This window comes from Rutidosis leptorrhynchoides, chromosome 4 (genome assembly GCF_046630445.1).
Source record: "Rutidosis leptorrhynchoides isolate AG116_Rl617_1_P2 chromosome 4, CSIRO_AGI_Rlap_v1, whole genome shotgun sequence".
In the NCBI taxonomy this organism is placed as follows: Eukaryota; Viridiplantae; Streptophyta; class Magnoliopsida; order Asterales; family Asteraceae; genus Rutidosis; species Rutidosis leptorrhynchoides.
In genome coordinates this window covers 379,531,995-379,540,046 of record NC_092336.1, presented here as the reverse complement: position 1 = coordinate 379,540,046, position 8,052 = coordinate 379,531,995, and positions in this window count along the sequence as shown.

Below are 8,052 nucleotides of genomic sequence, written 5' to 3'. Positions count from 1 at the left end.
TTGTCATTAATAAATAACAATCAAGTTTACGTAGCCATAATATCCCAATCATGACAAAAGTTTAACATGTACCAAGTTCGTAGCTCGTTTTAATCCTTAAGTGACACTAACAGTCGTAAATGAAATCAAGGATCACGTTAAGTAACCTAGTACTTAAAAACACGTAGCAAGGCATTAACGAAAGTAATTAACATAATTAATGATCCCAGAAAATAATCTATCACAGTACGCACAAATACGCAGTTTCGTGAAAGAAATAAATACAATTAAAAGTCAAAAAAGTCGGGTCGTTACATTACCCACCTGTTAAAGACACTTTCGTCCCGAAATTTAAGCTGAGGTAGATGGAGGAGTCCGGAAAAGGTGAGGATACTTCTGCACCATCTGATCCTCTCGATCCCAAGTAAACTCAGGTCCTCGTTTTGCATTCCATCGGACTCGGACGATCGGAATCTTGTTACGTTTCAACGTCTTGACCTCACGATCCATAATTTCAACGGGTTCTTCCACGAAGTGGAGTTTGTAATCAATCGTAAGCTCATCGAGAGGGACGAAAAATTCTGGTTCAGCAAGACATTTCTACAGATTTGACACGTGAAAAGTAGGATGAACGGAGCTCAATTATGTCGGAAGATCCAAACGGTAAGCAACGGGTCCAATACGCTCCAAGATTTCAAAAGGACCAATGTATCGCGGATTTAACTTTCCACGCTTTCTGAATCGAATTACACCTTTCCAAGGTGCGACCTTCAGCATAACGCGGTCACCCACGTTGAATTCAAAGTCTTTTCGTTTAAGTTCTTTCATGACCCGTCCTAATCCATCTGGACGAAGTCCATTTCGATTACAAACGATTCACAAAAGTTGATTACATCGCGAGGTACTTGACCTCTATATGATACATTTTACAAACATTGCATTCGTTTTTAAAAGACAAACTTTCATTACATCGACAGTTAACAGCATGCATACCATTTTATAATATATCAAACTATAATTGACTTAATAATAATCTTGATGAACTCAACGACTCGAATGCAACGTCTTTTGAAATATGTCATGAATGACTCCAAGTAATATCTCTAAAATGAGCAAATGCACCGCGGAAGATTTCTTTCGTACCTGAGAATAAACATGCTTTAAAGTGTCAACCAAAAGGTTGGTGAGTTCATTAGTTTAACATAAATACTCATTTCCATCATTTTAATAGACCACAAGGTTTTCATTTCCAGTTCTTATAAATAAGCGTCCCATGCATAGAGACAAAAATATCATTCATATGGATTGAACACCTGGTAACCGACATTCACAAAATGAATATAAGAATATTCCCATCATTCCGGGATCCTCCTTCGGACATGATATAAATTTCGAAGTACTAAAGCATCCGGTACTTTGGATGGTGCTCGTTGGGCCCGATAGATCTATCTTTAGGATTCGCGTCAATTAGGGTGTCTGTTCCCTAATTCTTAGATTACCAGACTTAATAAAAAGGGGCATATTCGATTTCAATAATTCAACCATAGAATGTAGTTTCACGTACTTGTGTCTATTTTGTAAATCATTTATAAATGCGCATGTATTCTCAGTCCCAAAAATATATATTGCAAAAGCATTTAAAAAGGGAGTAATGAAACTCACCATACTGTATTTCGTAGTAAAATACATATAACGTCATTGAACAAGTGAAAGGTTGGCCTCGGATTCACGAACCTATATTATTTGTATATATTTATTTGTTGGTCAATATTTGTTCTAACAATTTAGGTTAAGTCATAGTGTACCACAATCCTAATGCTCGAGACTAATATACAAAAGTCAACAGAAGTCAATTTGACTAAAAATAATTTCCAAAATTTATACATGATTATTATATATTTTAAATATCATCGTTTTATATTTTTAAATATTTTTAAAAGATTTTTAAAGTAAATAATATAATTTATTTATAAAAATATACTTTTATATATTTTAAGTAATAAAGTTTATAAAGTTCATTTAATATCATAAAATGTTATGATAGATTTTATTAAGGTAACTCTATTATTTGTGTTACATATTTATTTGATATAATATTAATAATAATAATAATAAGTAAAAGTTGTATTATTTTGTAATAATAATAATTATTATTCTATTGATAAAAATATCAACTTTAATATTTACTAAAAAATGATATTATAAAAATAATGGAATTTTATATTAATGATATAAAATAATAATTTTGTAAAAATGATAGTTTTGATATTAATAGTACTTTTAATAATAATAGTGATAAAATTAATGAAAAACGAAAATTTTATCTAAATCAATATCTTACGATATTTAAATTTCATCATGATACTCATACTCATTATTTCCTAATTAATTTTGTTAATAGTTTTTAAATCGTCTTTTATGTCGAGTTCATTTTAATAATAATAATAGTAAAAATAAGTGTTACTATCATTAGTTTAATTATAATAATACTAATAATAATAAATGTGATGATAATATTAATACTAATAACTATTTTAATGATAAAAATAATAATAGTACTAATTATAATTTTAACGATAATAATAATAAAAAAAATACAATTTTTAATGATAATACTTTTTAATGATAATAATAATAGTAGTAATAATAATAGTTTTGATAAAAACCAGAACGATGATAATAACGACTATAATAATAATCATTTTTAATAATAATATCAAAAATTCAATTGACTATATCTTCTATTCCGTTCATCGAAACCATTCGACATCTAAAGGAAAAGTTCTTAATTTTTCGCTAGCTTTCCAAGGACATGCATATCTTATACCTTATCTCAATCACAGGTGTAACTAATTCAAGATTCAACATAACCTATCTAAGGGCAATATCAAAAAATACAAGCATGCATAATCCTATATTCTCGAGCACTAGTCAGGAATACACTATTAGTATGTAAAAATTTATTTTCGAGTACTCACGTATCAATATTGAGATTCAATATTGCAGGAAAGGTACGCAGATGCAACGGAGACGATAAACACTAGTTTGACCTCACGAGCATACCCCTGAACAATACCCATAACCTCCATAGCTATAACCCATAATTTCCTTAGCCCTATCCAACTCGCAAAACCCGTCTTGAAATAATTGGTTCATGACTTCGTCGTAGTATTTTATGTATAATAATAATAATAATACTAAAAATAATATTAAGTTTAATAATAATAATAATAATAATAATATTAATAATAATTATAATTATAATTTATATGTATAGAGAGGAAGAGATGCGAGAGAGATAGATGAATGATGAAAAAATGAATTCACAAACTCAGCTCGTTCGATTTTTAAACACACTTGACACCACCTACCACCTCATGCGATTGCATGAGTTTGTGAGGGGCCTCTCATGCAATCGCATGATGACCAATTCCATCGCACAAATTTGATTACAAGCTGCCGACACATATGTTACTTAACATAGTTATAATGTATATATATTATTTTAATAAATAATATATTTAATATTTAGAATTAATTAAATATTATATTATATTTACGCTCGTGGTAAAAATATAATTTTTACAAAAATGACACGGTCGTGGTCTCACGACTCATGTACCACTTTCGGTTTTTCGAGCGCACTCTCGTACATTTAGAAAACTAGCCTTTTTCGTTACGCGACGTGTACTTTTAATAATAATTTGACTTTTTTTTATCAAAAATTTACTTTGTAAAAATGTATCTTATAAAATTTGAGTGTTGTGGTCATTTGCTTCTATAAATCAGTGACTCGTTGTTTACCAAAATATACTATTTTAAATTAGGACGTTTTATGACTAAGTAAAAATATATAATTACATATTTAGAAATATAAGTTTGTATCCAAAATCTTTTATTTAATAGTATAACATTTAGTTTTTTAAAACTATTTATTTTTCAAAGTTTATTTTTATTTTGCTTAGAAAGATAGTTTAACGCGTAACGTTTTCAAGTTAATATATTTATACATAAACATATCTAATCATATACGTTCATTTAGTGGTTCGTGAATCATTGAAATTTAGTCGAGGTTAAATGCATATATGAATATAGTTTCAAATCTTTGAGACTTAACATAACAAACTTTGCTTATCGTGTCGGATTAATATAAAGATAAAGTTTAAATTTGGCCAGAAATTGCCGGGTCGTCACAGTACCTACCCGTTAAAGAAATTTCATCCCGAAATTTGGGTGAGGTGGTCATGGCTAACAATAAAAATATTTTCATGACGAATATGAGTTGATAAATTGAGGTTTATCATCATTGAGTAATATGGATAAAAATAACTCGATTATTCGAAGAGTACGAATGAAGCTATCACCAAAGGGTGAAATAGGAAAGTAAAGATTCATCTTAACTTTTGACAGAGTCAGGGTTGAATTCCGGAATTCAAGGGATTAAAGAAAATCTTTGAAATCTATAAGATCTGATTCTTCGGAATTTAAGGGATTTAAGATCTCTTTAATTAAATGCGGTCATCTTGCCTCAATTACTGTGTCTGATATTCCCACTATAAATTAAACTCCTTCGTTCCATTATTCTCACCATTCCTATACTTTTCTTCTTAGTTCATACATCCAAAAGATTATGAAAATGCTTAATCTAGTTCTAATCCTTGATATTTTCCTAATTATCATTTCCGTCTTCCTACTTTTCAATCTTCCCCCAGAAAAAAATCTGTTTACTCTTACTAGTACCTTGGGGTAATATTATTCTTAATTATATCGTGTCTTTATATTGCTATTGCTATTCCTATTAATATCCACGGTTTGTAATTTATTGTTATCGGGCTTTGTATCTCCCCTTATTTTTCAATGTCCCTATTTCTGTTTCCTATAATCATTGTCATCCATAGTTAATACTCCCTCCTATTTGCTGCGATTTATACTCCAATTTCTATATCGGAGCTTTGTCCCTTCGTTTCTTCTTCTTGCGGTTAGGCATCTCTTGTGATGGTCCAGAATTTGCAGATATAAATTTCAAAATGAACATTGTTAATGTTCTAAGAAAGGAATGGTAATGGCACGATCTTGATTCGTCAAATTACCAGAATATCCGGGAAAGATAGAACTATCAAGAAAATATGTTCTTGATATGTTTATATATCAGATAAAATGTAAAAGTCGTGTATCATGGCACATGATGACGTTATGATCTGTGAATCATCACGTTCCATTAGAAACTCAACATGACTTACTGTAATATAATCACGTTGATCAAGTGTCATTAAATTATACTAACTCATGCATCAGTTCCCAACATTACTTCAATAACATTCATATTTTAAGCTCGAAAGTTTACAGAATATAGAAACTAACAGTTTCTATATTATGTAACACTGATAGCACGAAGAGATTAATGATTTCAGATAAGAATAGTTATGAAAATATCTTCAGAAATATGGAGGATATATATAATGAAAGATACTATGATATCTTGGAATTTCTAATACGAAGGATGGTGAAGAAAATTTGTTCGCAAGCGTTCGGAGTCAGAAGCAAGGTATTCGCTAAAGATTTCATCAGAAACGGAATCACCGGGATTCTTTATGTACAAGTTTAGTCCTTGTGATTTGTTCAGAGTTTCCGTCATGGTTTGCTCAATTCATTTTTCAGTATCAAAACCTTTGAGCTTTTTCAGTATGTCGTTCTTTATTATCAAACTTTTGACTGTTAAGGCAGTCTTCAGTTTTCACTGCTTCATTCAGCTTTTTTTCATAATTCAGAGAGTTATTTTGCAGACTGGGTGCTTCTTCAGATTTGAAATACAAAATTCCAGGAGATAAACGTTATATGTTTATGTATAGTTGTTGACGTAGAAACGCTGCAAAATTCAAAGTTAATGATTGATGATTCCCTGTATTTGGTATGGTAATTATTGTTACAAGATGTGGATAGTATATGATAGGGTTCTCAATGAGTATAAATATAGTGATTTGTCAAAGAGATTTAAACCAAGGAGCGACGAGATTGCTGGTACATCTGCTGGTAATATGGTGGAATATAAAAGATTCCCCAGTAATAATAAAAGAGCACGCATATATATCAAGGTTATAATAAGGTTGTTTCGAACGAAAAGTTGAAGTTGACTTGCTGGAGCTGTGACAAAATTTGCTAATTTGGAAAGGGATTGCAAAGTTATTTTTGGGTAATAACAACACCAAGGAGCTAGCACAGATATGTGTTAAACGTTTACTCGGATTCACGAACCTATATTATTTGTATATATTTATTTGTTGGTCAATATTTGTTCTAACAATTTAGGTTAAGTCATAGTGTACCACAATCCTAATGCTCGAGACTAATATACAAAAGTCAACAGAAGTCAATTTGACTAAAAATAATTTCCAAAATTTATACATGATTATTATATATTTTAAATATCGTCGTTTTATATTTTTAAATATTTTTAAAAGATTTTTAAAGTAAATAATATAATTTATTTATAAAAATATACTTTTATATATTTTAAGTAATAAAGTTTATAAAGTTCATTTAATATCATAAAATGTTATGATAGATTTTATTAAGGTAATTATATTATTTGTGTTACATATTTATTTGATATAATATTATTGATAATAATAATAAGTAAAAGTTGTATGTAATAATAATAATTATTATTCTATTGATAAAAATATCAACTTTAATATTTACTAAAAAAATGATATTATAAAAATAATGAAATTTTATATTAATGATATAAAATAATAATTTTGTAAAAATGATAGTTTTGATATTAATAGTACTTTTAATAATAATAGTGATAAAATTAATGAAAAACGAAAATTTTATCTAAATCAATATCTTACGATATTTAAATTTCATCATGATACTCATACTAATTATTTCCTAATTAATTTTGTTAATAGTTTTTAAATCGTCTTTTATGTCGCGTTCATTTTAATGATAATAATAGTAAAAAATAAGTGTTACTATCAATAGTTTAATTATAATAATACTAATAATAATAAATGTGATGATAATATTAATACTAATAACTATTTTATTGATAAAAATAATAATAGTACTAATTATAATTTTAACGATAATAATAATAAAAAAATACAATTTTTAATGATAATACTTTTTAATGATAATAATAATAGTAGTAATAATAATAGTTTTGATAAAAACCAGAACGACGATAATAAAGACTATAATAATAATCATTTTCAATAATAATATCAAAAATTCAATTGACTATATCTTCTAATCCGTTCATCGAAACCATTCGACATCTAAAGGAAAAGTTCTTAATTTTTCGCTAGCTTTCCAAGGACATGCATATCTTATACCTTATCTCAATCACAGGTGTAACTAATTCAAGATTCAACATAACCTATCTAAGGGCAATATCAAAAAATACAAGCATGCGTAATCCTATATTCTCGAGCACTAGTTAGGGATACACTATTAGTATGTAAAAATTTATTTTCGAGTTCTCACGTATCAATATTGAGATTCAATATTGCAGAAAAGGTACGCAGATGCAGCGGAGATGATAAACACTAGTTTGACCTCACGAGCATACCCCTGAACAATACCCATAACCTTCATAGTTGTAACCCATAATTTCCTTAGCCCTATCCAACTCGCAAAACCCATCTTGAAATAATTGGTTCATGACTTCGTCGTAGTATTTTATGTGTAATACTAATAATAATAATACTAAAAATAATATTAAGTTTAATAATAATAATAATAATAATAATAATAATAATAATAATAATAATAATTATAATTATAATTTATATGTATAGAGAGGAAGAGATGCGGGAGAGATAGATGAATGATGAAAAAATGAATTCACAAACTCAGCTCGTTCGATTTTTAAACACACTTGACACCACCTACCACCTCATTCGATTGCATGAGTTTGTGAGGGGCCTCTCATGCAATCACATGATGACCAATTCCATCGCACAAATTTGATTACAAGCTGCCGACACATATGTTACTTAACATAGTTATAATGTATATATATTATTTTAATAAATAATATATTTAATATTTAGAATTAATTAAATA